The following is a 16,305-nucleotide window of genomic DNA, read 5'->3' as shown; positions in this document are numbered from 1 at the left end:
ACCCCTTTCTTGAATTAAGTTGAGTAAATCTGTATTCCTTGCAACAAGAAGAGCCAGAAATGAAAGCCTCTTCCTATTCTTTCTCTTTGTAGGCATTGTTATGTTCCAAATATTCTAGATAAACATCTCTTATTTCTGCTTGTCTCCCATCCATTTCCCCTTTTATTGAGTATCAGCACCTGACTTTAAAATGGTATATTGTGAAATACTTCACACAAATAGAAAGGCAAATAAAATCATTGACTCCATTTAAGTATGATACTAGGGTACTACACTAGGGTACCATCCCAGGTGCAAACATAAAACATGAACAAGCCTTTGGGAGTGTTTACTTCACCCCAGTTATAGTCTCTGTACCCCTTAGTGATAAACACTTAATAGCCTTGTGTTCATACCATTTTCACTTTAAAGTGTACTACTTCTAGAGGCATCACTAAGCAGTGTGTACCTGGTTTTGAGAAAGTGAGACACCAATCTAGGAGAGGAAGGAAAGCATGATGCTTCCACTGGCAGAGGGAGGCTCAGTGGGGCAAATAAGCTGAACAGTCTCTGGGTGGCTGTGTGGCTTCAGCTTCCTGAGCATTTACAAGGGACTTTTATGGGGAAGCGATGAGTAAGACGATGAGTAACACTGGGAAACATCAGGCTCAGCAGTTGAGACGTGTGGTGGCAGCACAGCATGGGACGGGTTTCAGATGTCTATCAGAGGGACAAGGCTGCTCTGTATTTTCTGTTCACCATGACTTTCCCTCTACCTCCCAGGAGAGGTCACTTCTAGAAGATATGCACAGCACATCAGGGCATGGGTGGACTGGCAGGAACTCATCAGCATGTGGCCAAAAGAAGATTAGTACAGAGAAAAGCCTGCACCACAATTAAGGTGTTCTGTCCTTGTTTTAAGTTAATTTGATGAACTGCGTGCAGTAGTATACACCTGTAATCCCAGCACTCAGGAGGCTGGGGCAGAAGAATCATGAATTTGAAGCGAGCTTGGGCTACATAGTGAGACCCTGTCTCAACCACAGCAAGAAGTTACCATTTTCCCCTACTAGGGGAAATGGTGACAGAAGCCATCCCTGTGCCACTCTCTGCAGTCCTAGAGATCTGCTGCCTCAATCTAAATTTCCTTCTCACTTAGTGTATAACTGTCGTACTAGACTCTCCATACCCTCACCCTAAGGATTCCTTCACTGCTGTCCTATGTCTGATGTCTACTTGATGTTTCCCAGGCCCTCCTTTCTTGGTTGGTTCTCATTCAAAAACCACAGTCTCTATAGAAAGCCTCCTGAGAAAGGATGCAGGGAGGTGCCCCTTGCATAAATAAATGTGTTTATTTTGTGCTCACATGTCATTAATAATTTAGCTTCGTGAAGAATTCTTGGTCAGGAATCAATTTCCCTCAGAATTTTATGACTTCTATTGTTGTTTAAGTACACAAAGCCAAATCTGATTCCTATTCTGCTTCTCCCTCTCCTTATCCCTCTCTCCCAGCCCCTTGAAGGACCCTTTCAATCTGGAAACTCATGTCCTTCAGTTCTGGTAAGTTTTCCTGTGTTGCTCTTTGATGACTGCCTCTCTGACATGTTCTCTGTTTTCTTCTTGAACACCTGTTATTCAGATATTGAACCTTCGAGGCTTATTTTCTAATTTTACTTGTCTCTCCTATTTTCCTTTTCTTTGTACAATTTCTTGGGAGATTCCTCAAGTTTGTCTTCCAACTCATACTTTTCAGGTCTATTATACTGCTTTAATTTTAAGGCCTTTCTAAAAGTTCTCCTGATACTATGATTTTATTCTGTCCTTAAAACATAGGTGCAATATATTCTCTTACCTTTCTGAGTATATTAACAGTTTTTTAAAGTTTATATATCCCTGTGCATTCTATGCAGAGTTTTGTTGGGGTTTTTTTGTTGTTGTTGTTTTTGGTGGGACTAGGATTTGAACTTGGGGCTTCCCACTTGCAAAGCAGGCGCTCTACAGCTTGAGCCACACCTCCAGTCCATTTTGCTCTGATTATTTTAGAGATGGGGTCTCGTGAACTATTTTCCCAGGCTGTCCTTAAACTGTGACCCTCCCAATCTTAGCTTCCCAAGTAACTAGTAACAAGAGTGAGCTACTGGCACCCAGATTTGTACAGGTTTTCTGTTTGTTTTGCGTTGCCTTTGCTTTTGTTTGGGGCTCTATCTTTAATGTCTGAAACAGCATCTCTAATCTTTGAAGAACTGGTGCCTCCCATATTCTCAGTCCATAGACCTGAACTCATGATTTGCTGATTCTTTTGTCTTTATAGCATACTTAATTAAACTGCCTGGGCTTCAGTTTCTTCACCCACAAAGTCAGGATGATGGTAGCACCTATTTCATTAGGGTTGCCCAGGATTACATATTTAATCATGGAACTCAGGCTCAAACCCACAATCTGATATAGTCAGCTCAATACATTTCAGCTAGTATCATTATTACATAGTTCAGGTGGGACTCACACCACTTCACTAAAGAGAGGAGTGTATGACCTAGGCCTAGCAAATGAAATTCAGCACTAAAATGTTTGCTGGAATAATTTGGAAGGAAGTACTCTTGTTCTGTAAGGTTACTCAGTTGGCAAAACATAATCCCAAAGCTGCTGGTAATCCTCTTTCACACTTGTAGAGTATGCCAAAGTAAAAAAATAAACCTGAACCAAGGCCTGGGGATATGGCCCAGAGGTATAGTGCTTGCCTATCATATGTAGGGGTCTAGGTTTGATTCCCTGCACCAAAATAAATAAATAAATAAATAAAAACTGAACCAAGAGCTGGAAAGAGATGACTGATGATAATGGACCTGGCCGTGTCTGAAGGCATCATGTCCCTGGACTTTCCAACACCATGTGTCAATATATTTCTTTTTTTTCTCTTAAGCCATTTCAGTTGACTTTTTTCATTACTTGTAGCAAAAAAAAAAATCCTTTGTAATACCAAAAAATTGAGAACATACTATTTTGAAATCTATGTATTTCACTTAATATATAACATTATCATACTTTCATGTTAAGATTGTTCAACATTATTTTATGATTGAAATTTATTTTATGAAGTCCCTATTAGTACAAAGATAAATTATTAATTACAATATATAAACAACACTGGAAAGAATGTACTAAATTTTTGTGCAATCATCATTGTTCCCTGAAAATAAATTCCTAGAAGTAGAACTACTGGGGTAAAAGATGTACGGGATACTGACATAGAAAACCTGACCCTTGAAAGCTGGTACCAACTTACTCTCATATCATTAATATGTGAGAACACCTATTTTCTTCATCCAGTGATAACATCTTTCCTAAAATCTTTGCCAAGTTAATCATATAATCTTTTCCCAGAAACAGCATTTTTTTGTTTGATGGTACTGGGGTTTGAAGTCAGGGCTTTTCACTTGCTAGGCAGTTGCTGTACCACTTGAGCCACTCCACCAGCCCTTTTTGTGTTGGGTATTTTTGAGACAGAGTCTAGTGAACTATTTGCCAGGAGCTTCAAATCACACTCCTCCTGATCTCCGCCACCCAAGTAGCAAGGCGCCCAGCCTACTCTATATTTCTTTATTAAGTGAATTGCCAACTTTCCATGGATTTAATATTGTGAAGGATTTAGTTTGTTAATATGTTATTTAGGGAACCTGTATTTATACTCTGAAATTGATTGGTACTCTATATGCTCAGGTTTCCCAGGTTTTATTTTCTAGTTCTTTAAAATATAGACATTCCCAGATGGACAACATGGATTTGAGTATGAGTTCCACAATTAGATGTGTAATCTTAGGCAACTTAATCTTTCTACCCATCTGGAAGCCCCATCTGCTAGAGCTGGATTCACGTGGAGGCCTCTTTCACGCCCATGTCTGGCAACTGATGCTGGGTGGCTTTGCCAGAACTATCTACCAGAGCACTTATACATGCCTCTTCCTGTGACCTGGGCCAAGACTTCTCACCTTGCAGCTCAGGGCTTCTGTAAAAACAGTTGCTTGGTTAACAGCAGAAGCTGCAGTACCTATTCTTAGTGTCAGAATTCACTCATTTCCACTATAGTCTAGTGGGAACTACAAGTCTGCCCAAGTTCAGAATAAGGGGAAGACATAAACCCCACCTTTTAACAGACAGAGCATCAAAGAATTTGCAGATATCTTTTAAACCCACCCAAGGGCACAATCTTAAAAACCTTTGAGCTGGCAGCATAGCTCAAGTGCAAGGCCCTGAGTTCAATCCCAGTAAAGCAAAAAAAAAAACAAACAAAAAGACCCTAAGATCTGATGCAAGGAACAAGAACATTAAGAAACACAAAAGGAGTAAAGTTGAAAACATCAGGCTTCTCCCCAACTGTACTTCCCAGCAACACTGGTCTCCAAATAAGGGAACTCAGCTGCTGCTTTTGTCTTTGCCATAATAAAGGAAGAAAGGAGGAAAGAATGGGAAAATCTCCTAGCACCCCTCCTCCCCAACCTTCTCCTATTGCCTTCTCAGCCCCAGAGAGCCCCACAATCAATCCCAACCCCAGTTTCTTCCTTTCCCTAATCTGGTCCTAAATTTCAAGACAAAAAGGGACAGATATCAATCAAGAAGATTTTCTCCCTCATAGTCTCCCCTTTTGTTATCAAAGTGAATCAGAACTACAAGATAATTCAAAACATATCTGCATATCTCAAACTTGTCACAAACAGCAAAACTTAAATAAAAGTTGACATATGGCATGTAATAGTGTTCAGGGGTCTGATCCTTAAAGCAGAGGTCTGGGCTGGAGGTAAATATTGGTTCCTTAATCACTTCCCCCACGCAAAGCTGCAATCCAACCTGAACTTCTACAACGGCCGCATAACTCCACCGGTCTCCAGTCTCTATCAATGCAGCAGCTATGGTGAATTTTCTAAAGTGTCTACTCCAACAACTTCAAGAGAAAAACTCCCAGCAAGGCATACGTTGCTGGTGTTTCCTAGGTCATATCAGACTGTGGATAATGGAGGGCCTGTTCATAACCAGCCTGTCACTGGTATAAATAGGCAGGTCCAGTAGGACACAACCATAAAATTGCTTAATTTTAATTCTCCACTATCCTCAAATCGGCTATGCCTCTGGGTTATGTAGCTTTCTTTTAAATTTTATTGCAATATAATACACAGAAAAGTGTCCATGTCATCTCTACACAGCTCAATGAATTTTCACAAACTGAATACAACTGCATAATTAACATAAAGATTCTAAAGCTTTTCAAGTCACTTTAGCTGCTAGAACAATGATAATTTCAGGTATTGAAAGAGCTCATTCAATCTATTATCAAATTTACATTTCTCATACAATTCAAAGTTTATTCCTGGGTTTATTCAAGCCCAGACCAGGCTTGACTGAGGCTCAGAATCCTGCAAAGGAGAAAATGGAGGAAGTGATCTGTGTCTTTTAATGTTTTTCTTCACTTTCCCTCTGCTTCCATTCCTCCATTTGTTATATTTCTGTCTCCTCCAGAATCAGTAAGGAAGGAAGGATGACAAGTGAAGGGACAAGGATCAAGTGTCACTGTGTACCTCCCAGTCTCCAGAGGTAATAGCTGAAGCTGCATGAGTCTCACACCAGGCTTTCATCAAACAGGGCAGCAGCAGAGGGCAGGCTTATATCTGCAGCAAAAATCCAAAGAGAAGTGGACCATCTTTCCAGAAAGCACGCCAACCCTATACAAAGGTTATCTCCACACCACTTGGCTATGCTGGGCCTTCAATGCCTCAAAAAAAAAAAAAGATTGCGTATTCTCTAATTAATCCCTTCTACTATGTAATCTTGAAAAAATTATTCAAAGACACTTGTTTAAGCATGGTAAGGAAGACTATTCAGGACCACGTCAATAGGTGCAGACCACTGCAATAGGGTCTTACAGTGGGGGAGATTGGGCTCAATTCTGATGACAGCATGGGAAATAGGAATTTAGAGCCAAGGAGCAGTATGGGGGCAGTCAAAAAAAATTACTAAAAGGAAACACCAAGGTTTGGGGGGATTCTGACTAAATCGACCTAACAGGATTCTTGATTAAGACAGGCTAGGGTGGCCAGACATCACATGGGACATGGTGGAGGATGAGGAACTTGAGTAGATATCAAGAATGGAGGGTTCTTCTAAACTAACTTACCAAGGTTCTTGGCTGAAATTGGATTTTACAAGAAAGTGCCACAGGTGAGCCTGGCAGAAGATTTGGAAACCTAAGTTTTGCCAACCAAAGGATCTTTGTCAGTACAAATTGGAATAGAAGAATTACAACTAATATTAGTGCAAAAAAAAAATGACAGAAGTAGAAGAACATCTTTTTTTTTTTGCAGTACTGGGGTTTGAACTCAGGTCCTGCCCCTGGCTAAACAGGTGCTCTACACTTGAGCCACTCCACCAACCCCATACCATCATTTTTAATCCCTAAGAAATAACAGATGTAGGTAGTAACCATAAACAGCTGCTAAAATCACTGGTGAATTAAGCTGATAACACCTGAATCCAATGATAAATCTTAGCATCACTAAAAGTGGTTCAACCAGACATGTTCTTTCTGACATGATGTAACAGCAAAATCATGGAAGCTGTGAGCATTCTTGTGACAGGAAGAGAGGGAAGAAGGGAGGGAGAAAGGAAGGAAGGAAGGAAGGAAGGAATCTGAATCTAATCAAATGTCTGGATCTCTCTACCTGTTTACAGAAAATGAGGACAGAGAGAAGCATGCTAAACCAGATGTAAAAATGCTATCAAGCCAGGCGTGGTGGCTCACACCTGTAACCCTAGCTACTGAGGCTGAGATTGGGAAGATTGAGGTTCAAGGCAGCTGAAGCAAAAAGTTCACAAAACTCCATATCAATGAATAAAAGCTGGGTGTGGTGGTGTGCACCTGTCATTCCAGCTGTGGAAGTGCAAATAGGAAGATTGTGATTAGGCCAGCCTGGATGTATGCAGTGAGACCCTATTAAAAAAAAACCTAAAGCAAAAGGGCTTGAGCCTGGCTCATGTGGATCAGTGCCTAAGTGCAACACCCTGAATTCAAACTCCAGTACTACCCCCAAAAAAAGTGTTATTAGCCAAATCCAGATTGTAGGAAATTCTGCATGACAAATGACCCAATAGCCCAAGAAATAAAAGAGCAGGAAAGGTATGACAGAAAGGGATAGCACCAGTGAATTGGGGAGGAAACTATTCTGTGTCCTTATTGTGGTTGTACTAGTCAATTTTCCATTACCATAACAAAATAGCTGAGGCCTGATACTTATAAAGAAAAGAAGAATACTTGGACTATAGCTCTGTTCTAAGGCCTAGTGGTAGCATCTGATGATGGCCACCTTGCTGGCCCGAGACAGCCCAGGGCATCACATGGTGAAAGACAGGAAGTATGCATACATGTTCTAGTCTCTCTCCCTCTTCTCGTAAAGCCACCAGGATTCAATCACAAATGTTTTACCTTGATGACTTTATCTAATAACAATTACCTCCCAAATGCCCCACCGCCACACCGTAGTCATATTAAGTTTCTGTGCTCTCTATAATGTCACAATGGGGATTAAATTCCCACATGAGTCTTGAGAAGGAACAAACAATGTTAAATTACAGCAGAGGCAATGCTTACATGGATTTATACATGTGCTAAAATTCATAGAGCTATGCACCAAAAAGTCAGTTTCACTGCAGCGTGAAACTTAAGTGGCATGAAAGGGTCTAAAAGGGAAGATAGAGATGATTAAGCTATTAAGAGAGATAAGGAACAGGGCCACCAAATATATGTGGCCCTTGTCTGAATCTGGGGTGAATTTGAGCAAAGTACATTTTATGCATCTATGGAAATACCACAATGAGACCCCTTTGTACAATTAATGTATGCTAATTCTAAAAACAAAGTAACAAACTTTGTAACAGACATTTTTAGACACTGGGAAAAATATGTTTGTGTAATGACTATTAAATAATGTAGCATTTTATTGTATGATAAATGATATGGTGGGTAGATATTTTAAAGTCCCTCAGTTAGAAATATATACACTAAAATATTTAGGTGAAATGATATTATGTCTGGGATTTACTCTAAATACTCCAGAAAAACAGTATGCTAAATAAATATATAGTGTGTAACAAAATAAGAGGGATTTTGTATCATTGTTTACTGATGTGTCCTTTTTATCCTTTTCTTTTCTTTTTTTTTTTTTTGGCAGTACTGGAGTTTGAACTCAGGGCCTTATATTTGTCAGGCAGGTGCTCTACCACTTGAGCCACTCTGCTAGCCCTGTTTTAGGTTGAGTATTTTCAAGATAGGGTCTCATGAACTATTTGCCTGGAGCTGGCTTCAAACCATGATCCTCCTGATTGCTGCCTACTGAGTAGCTGGGATTACAGGCATGAGCCACAGTGTCTGGCTTGATGTGCCCTTGGTATCTACAATATTTGAGGCTATGGCACACATAATGAATACTTAGTATCTATCAACTGAATGAATGAATGAATGAATGCCCATTTGATACTATGTTATTCTTGTTACTGCCTTTCTACAAATTGCCACCTCACACTTTTCCTGATCCTTCAATCTCTTAGTTCTACTATTGCTCCTACCTTCTCTGTTGTGTAGTTCTGTACTACTCATTGATGAATCCATGTCTACTCAGATAAAAGGGAAAAAGACTCATTTTCTCTTCCCAAAGTTCAATGAGCAGAGGAAACACACACTTTCCATTTTTGAGGCTCACTATACATATGAGCCCATGATTAGCTTGGTCCGCAACTACCTTCCCAGTTACACTCTAATGTATTAAGGCTGTTTCCCTTTTGTATCCACCACCTAGGATCCTCCTTTCTTCTTATATATCAAGCAATTTCTGATCATTCCTCAAAGGTTAGCCTAGAAGTGACATTTCCAAGAAGAAAAATAGGATGCTCTAGCTCTTATCACCACCACCACCCTCTGCCCAGTATCATCAATTAAGGTAATTACCTATAGATGAGAGTCTAGCCGAGCTTCCAGCTTCCTCATGGAGCAAAAACATCCAAAAGAATGCACGAAGGGGGAATTCAATTTACCTTCACCACACTCCCCAAGACACCATAGCTGAGAGCTGAGAGAGGGAGCTCAACCTGCAATTTCTCCCATAAGGCGAAGTGAAAGCAAATGGGACATATGGCTTCCCCAGCATTGAGGAACACTTCCCAGGAGGTCTACTTCTGCCTCTCCCTGCCAACCACACTGAGGCTACTGGCATGGAAAATAATTTAGGGACAAGTAGGCACAGGGAGAAGGGGTGAAAGGCAGAATGCAGGAGGCCCCAAAAGGGGATAATTAGCCAGGAAGACACTTCTTCCCAGGAAACATCTGTTTGCACCAGAGAGATATCTCTGCCTTTGGGCAATTAAGAAAAAAAAAGGCTATAAAACCCAATTTCCAACCTGACCCACAGGACCACGGGTTTCTGGGTCCCGATGCATGCTCCCATGCAGCCTTTTCCTTCTCTTCTCTACAAATAAAATCTTTCTGACCTCTGCTGCTGGAGTTTGCCTTTGTTTCTATCTCAGAGTGAACCAGGAGCCCCAACACCCGAAAATTCCTGCTTATCATCTTGGCAACCACAAAGGGACACTTCTTCTTCACCTGAGGTTGGTACAGGTTGTATCATACTGGAGGGGACTGCCTAGGAAGTGGCTGTGATCATCTGGCACTCTGATGGGGTCTGTCCTCTAGGAGCATCCCACCCCCCCCACCACAGCTTAGCTTTGGTGGATCTCTCAGGCCTGCTCGCGCTCTCTCTCTCTCTCTCTCTCTCTCTCTCTCTCTCTCTCTCTCAGGAAAGTTTGTCTCTCAGGAAACTGGGAGAACAGCTCCAAGCCCTCTACAGCTGTTAAAGCAGGCAACCTGAGAAATCGGAGGCCGCCCAGGGGCTTATACCAGACTGCCAATGCTACGTGGGCAGCTGAAACCTCAGTGCACCAAGGCGTTTTTTTTCCTTTCAACTCTTAGTTCCCTCTCTCCTTAAACTCTCTCCCTTTCAGATCTGACCCACTAAGGAGGAGGTCCGAAAATAGCCAGTGGAAAGGAAAGTTTCTCTTCAAGCTATAAGGGTGTTCTGGCCAGGGCGACCCCCAGTGAGACCCGAAGGCTGAAGATGCAACTTCCTGACCCGCCCTGAGGCTCCAAAGGTGGCTAAGTATCAGACCCGTCCTGCCATGTCTGCGGCAAACAGTCCCTCACAGTTCCTGTGGCCCAAGAGTGGAGGTCATCCCTTGCTTCCAGTGCTCCAGTACTGCCTCTTACGGGATCAACCTGGACAGCAGTGATGATTAATAATCCTTCATCCATTGAGCCTGGGAACTCTCTTTCCCCCAATCCTCAGCTTCTGCTTCTTCTTTCCCAAGTAGAGCAGGGTAAGTGGACTCCCCCTCTGTCCTAGACAGCAGTGGGCTTCCTTCTTCAGCCAAGTCTGGGAGAGATCCTTACATTCCCCCATTCAAAACCTAATCCTTAAACTATGTTCTCAAGAGTTTCTGTGTTTCTTCTACAGCCCCCATTTCAGCTGAATACACCAAAAAGTGCTACTCTCTAACTTGGGCTTAACTGTTTTGTTAGACATCTGGTTGATCTGGTTAAGCAGGTTCCCATAGTCTGCCCTCAAGGGAGAAAAGAGTTAAGGAGATGAAGACCTCAATGGTCCTCTCCACTTTTTCTTCTCATTTTTTGTCCCTTACCACATCAAAAAAAAAAAAAAAAAAACAACAATGCCTTCAGATGCTCCCTCACTTTTCATAGAAATATATATGTCTCAAAGGATATACAGGGGGACAAAAAGTCTACCTCATCAAGAGTCCCCATCCATGCCTCCACAGGGATCCTCCCTCTGGCCATGCGGTCCTCTTGGTTACTTTAGAGCCCCTCACTGATAGAGTTGGTTTTACATTACAAGCCTTCAGCTGGGTAGAGGAAAACCAGGCACCTGGGTCACAAGGCAAATAGGCAAAGCAAGACAAACAGGGAAAAAATTGATCAGGGTCACTCTGGCCGGGTGGCTGCAGCCACCTAAATATTTTCCCTATGACCTTAGCCACAGGTGGCAGTGGCAGGAGAGCAAGGGAGAGAGGGATGAACTCTCCCATGTACAGGATCTCTTCACCTGGGAAGGTAAAAGGAGAAAACCCCTGTTGATCAATTTTCCCTTGATTCCCTTTTTAGATGGGGAATCAAGCTTCCTGGATCCCAGAAGGATCCCTCCTTGCCTGCTTACCAAAACATTGGAAAGACCTTGATCCAGAAAGTCTTCAACAAAAGTAACTCAAGTTTCACTGCACCCAGACCTGGCCACGATATCCTCTGGGAGATGGAGGAAAATGGCTAGAAGGAGTGAGCATTAATTATAATATCATTCTTCAATTAGATATATTCTGTAAAAAGGAGGGAAAGTGGACTAAAGTCCCATATATTCAACTTTTCTTCTTACTAAGATACCACCCAGAATGGCTGAGCAAATGCAGGCTAGATACCCAGACTATGGTGACCATTTACAAAAAGCCCCCAAACTCCCTTGAGGAACCAGAACCCGAAAAACCATCTAATGCCCAAGGGCCCCCAACAATGTCAAAGGGGACCTCCCCCATGACAGAAATCAAATCTCCAGGGGCGCCACAGGGGATATATCCCACCCTGAGGAGACTGGTTGATGCCCCATCAGCTCCGCCTCTACCCCCTTACCCAGCTACCTTGCACCGCCTGACATTGTCCCACAGGACTCTACCCCCTCCAGTTAATTCCTGGAAGGGATACAGCTCATGTTCCTTTTAGATGAAGTGAACTTAAAAAAATAAAAAAAGATTTATGAAATTACACAGCAAACCCAGATTAGTACATCCAGGCATTCAGAGAAGTCAACCAAAACACTGAACTGAGCTAAAACGATGTAATGATATTGTTATCTCAGACTCTCACTTCCCTGGAGAAACAGTACAAGATCAGGTAGCCAGGCAGCCACAGCTGGGGATGATTATCACTTAGATAAATGTGGCCCTACAGGCCTATCTCAAACCGGGCCCTTAGAGGAGGAGGGGGAGGGGAGAAAGATAGAGACACTGGATACCTAAAAGGAAATCCCAATTTCCAATTCCCACAGGAGATCAGGCAGTGCCTAGATATGCTCCTAAGTGGGACCCTGAGAATGACAAAAATGAATGGATCCATAACCACTTCATCCCCTGCATTCTTGAAGTCTAAGGAGAGCCAAGATAAAACCCCTTAATTACTCCCAAGTCATGGCTGTACAGCAAGGACCCTTAGAAATCCCAGTAGCTTTCCTACAGAGATTTAAGGATGCTTTATGAAAGCATACCAACGTTGTACCAGAGTCACAGGAAGAGGAAATTGTCCTAAAAGATAAATTTCCAACACAGTCAGCACAGATATCTGTAAAAAGGCTTCAAACTGGTGGCTGAAGGGAGCAGAGATCTGGACCAATTGGTCTGTGTTGCCACGATAATAGGGACTTAAAAAAGAAAAAGAAAAAAAGGTCCTGGAGAGGGAAAAGAGAAAGGATAAGCGGCAGGAGGCTCTGATTGCAGTGCTCAGAGAGGTTCCCCTGGGGCAGAGTCCAGACCCAAGAACATCTTTTCAATGTGGACAGGCAGGCCATTTCAGGAGGGAGTGTCCCCTGAGGAAGCCACCTAAGGGGCCCTGCCCCATTTGCTGGGGAAATCATTGGAAGACACACTGTCCTCGGTTCCCAAAGGAACCAAGACCAGAGCTTCCCACCCAATGACAGGTCCTGGGGCCTCCTATCCAGGCTCCTGTGACCACCATAAAAGCAGAGGAGCCCCAGGCAATACTTACTATTGAGAAGCACAAGGTCAGCCTCCTTATCGATACTGGACCCAGCATCTCAGCTATTCCTTTCTCACCTGGACCCAGGGTCTCCAAAAAAAAAAAATTACTGTTCAGCACATATCAGGCCAGCCCCTACAGTGTTCTTTGACTCAGCCTCTAGCCTGCTCCTGGGGAGATTTCCACTTCTGTCACTCCTTTTTAATTGTCCCAGAAACCCCAACTCCTATGATAGGGCAAGATATCCTATCTAAATTGGGGGTACAGATCCTTTTAACCCCAGGGAAGTACTTTTGCTTGCCCATGATAGAGGAACAAGTAGACCCCACAGTGTGGATGGAAGAACATACAGTGGAATGGGCACAAATGGTGGTCCCAGTCCTAATTCATCTCAAGAACCCCTCTTGGTTTCCCCGTAAAAACAATATTCTTTAAGACCAGAAGTTAAGGAGGGGCTAATTCCCATAATCAAAGACTTAAAGAGACAGGGACTGCTAATAGAATGCTCCAGCCCATATAATACTCCTATTCTCTGTGTCAGAAAGGGACCTAACAAATGGAGGCTAGTCCAAGATCTCTGCCTGATCAATAAAGCAATAGTGTCTCTCCACACTGTAGTTCTAAATCCCTATATGCTTTTAGTCCAAATACCCCCAGGTACTGCTTACTACTCTTTTCTGGACTAAAAGGATGCCTTCTTTTGCATTCCCTTACACCCTAAAAGTCAACCTATCTTTGTCTTTGAGGACCCCACAAGAAAGTCTGGACAGGTCACTTGGACTGTCCTCTCCCAGGGATTCAGAGACAGCCCCCATCTCTTTGGGTTGGCTCTAACCCAAGACTTGGTAGAGTGGCAATATCCACAAACTACTCTGTTACAATATGTAGATGACCTCCTCCTCCATGGACCGACTGAGCCTGTCATTTCACAAGCCTTCCTAGCAGACAGAGGTTATAAAATCTGTAATGAAAAAGCCCAATTGCATCAGTCTAGGTTTACATATTTAGGTCTTGTCCTGGAGAAAGAAATGAGGACTCTAGGAGAAGAGAGAGATCTGTCTGATCCTGATGTTTACTCTACCTAAGACTCTAAAACAATTGAGGACTTTTTTTTGGTGGTGGGGAGGTGGTGACAGGATACTATAGAATTTGGATCCCAGGATATGCAGACCTAGCCAGGCCTTTATATCAGATCCTTAAGGAAGCACAGAAGGATCCCCAGCATTGTGATGACAAGTCAAAAAATACATTCCACCAATTAAAAAGAAGTCGTTATGACAGCTCCAGCCCCAAGTCTCCCCGTACAGGACAAGTTTCAATTATATGTCTATGAAAAGGAGGGACTGGCCCTAGGAGTGGTGACTCAGCTCCAGGCCATCACTCCCCAGCCAGTGGGCTACTTAAGTAGAGAGTTAGATCAGGTAGCCAAGGGATGGTGAGGATGTCTTTGAGCAGTTGCTACAGTTAGTCTTCTAGTGCCTGAAGCTCAAAAACTTGTCCCAAACCAGACCCTCACAGTTTACACCCCACATGACCTAGGGGAAATTTTAAACTCAAAAGGGAGGTTACTCTAATAATTTTAGGGATAACAGCATTGATTGCAGCCCTACGTGGAATAAGCTATGGGGTGATTGCCAATCATGTAATTGCAAAATACCTAACCAAAGTAGTGGAGGGTACCTCAGACCAGGTAGGCCTTGCCATTAAGGACATACAAAGGTCTTTGACATCCTTTGCCTCTGTGGTCATGAACCACTGCCTGGCCCTAAGTTTTCTTTTGGCTAAACAAGGAGGGGTATGTGACATCACCAATACTTCCTGTTGCACATAAATAAACACTTCAGGCATTGTAGAGGAACGTGCAGACTACATTCTTCAACAGGCTAAGTGGGTCTGGAAACAGTCCCTTGAAACTCAAATATCCACACGGGTATGGGACCAAATAAGATCCTGGCTCCTCCCCAGGACTTAGTTCCTACTCTTTCTGGGCCCCATGGTTGCCAGTATTCTCCACTTGTGTTTGGGCCTTGCATTTTAAATTTACTTGTCAAGTTTGTTTCCTCCCACCTAGAATCCATCAAATTATAGATGCCCCTGATGGAGATGAAAATAACCTACAATCACAGTCCCCCCATAACCTCTCTCGTGGTCAGCCCTGATGCTGTGGGCCCCTTCATTGCCCCCTGTCAGCAGCAATCAGTCACTGAATAGACATCATCATCCCTATTCCTAACAGCAGTTAAGGCGATCATTGAGAGGGGGGACTTGAAGGGTGGACTGCAGGAGGTCCCAAAAGGGGATAATGAGCCAGGGAGACACTTCTCCTTCCCAGGAAACATCTGTTTGCATCAGAGAGACAGCTTTGCCCTCAGGCAATTAAAAAAAAAAACACTATAAAACCCAATTTCCAACCTGACCCATGGGACCACCAGTTTCCAGGTCCTGCTGCATGCCCCCATGCAGCCTTTCTCTTCTCTTCTCTACAGATAAAATCTTTCCGACCACTGCTGCTCGAGTCCACCTTTGCTTTCTATCTCAGAGTGAACCAAGAACTCCAACACCCGAAAATTCCTGCATATCATCTACATATCGGGGCAGAGTACACAGTATCCAGCATGTGGTTCTTAGCAGCCAACCACAGGTATGCTAACCATCTTGTGGACCTCACTAAGAGGCCTGCCCACAAACCCCACCATAAAACTTGCCTGAGGATGCCCCAAGAAGTCTGTGCACTCCCCCAGCAACCTGCATGCCCTTTTCCATGGATGGGGTTCCCATGCATGGCCCACATAGCTCAACAGACAGCACATGAATCTCAACAGCATAAGTGGATTTTTTTTTCTTGATTGTCTTTGTTTTTGTTTTTCTCACTCTGTAGCCCAAACTGGCCTTGAATTCGCAATCCTCCTGCTTCTACCTCCTAAATACTAGGATTAAGGCATGTACCACCACACCTGGCTCATAAGTGAATCTTAAAAGCTGGCTCCACTGTCAGTTTGAAAGTACACAACCTTGAAACTTCAAAGCACTTCCCTAGGCTCTCAACACCATCCATAACTGGGTGAGATCATGAAAAGATACACAATTCTAAGGTCTCCATCCTAAGCAGGAACAGGAACAGTGCAGACACACCATAGTGTGTGATCTGAAAGCTCCTCAAACCAATCTCTAGCTGTGTTGACGGATGAAAGTTTTTCTCTTCTGCAGTCAGTCAGTAATGACTGAAGTGACTACTTCGTAAGATGTGAAGAGGCCCATTTCTGTTTCTCCCCACGCAGGAAACTAGAGTCAGCATGGATAAACCATCTGGAGACAAATACGAGAGGGAGAAGGAGCTAGAGTGCAGGATTCAGGCTTCAAGAACTATGAATAATAAGGCAATAGGACACAACAAAAGGAACAAAATATCCAGTTGTTGAGCCTAAGAATTCAAAATGATTGTCATGAAGAAGCTCTGTGAGCCCTAAGAACAGAGACAACTA

General features: G+C 43.1%; 1 protein-coding gene across 6 annotated transcripts in view; it reads right to left on the bottom strand.

The window, feature by feature from the left end:
* Window positions 1–16,305, bottom strand: part of LOC109682902 (immunoglobulin-binding protein 1-like) — a 78,253-nt gene that overhangs the window by 23,627 nt on the left and 38,321 nt on the right. The window contains exon 3 of one of the 6 annotated variants that reach the window (XM_074047043.1): window positions 12,833–12,913. The exons of the other annotated variants lie outside the window; for them this stretch is intronic. The gene's annotated coding sequence lies outside the window, so the exon portion shown is untranslated. The remainder of the gene's footprint in view (window positions 1–12,832; window positions 12,914–16,305) is intronic. 6 annotated transcript variants of the gene reach the window in all.

This window comes from Castor canadensis, chromosome 11 (assembly GCF_047511655.1).
Source record: "Castor canadensis chromosome 11, mCasCan1.hap1v2, whole genome shotgun sequence".
NCBI lineage: Eukaryota > Metazoa > Chordata > Mammalia > Rodentia > Castoridae > Castor > Castor canadensis.
This window is presented reverse-complemented; position numbering and strand designations above follow the sequence as displayed.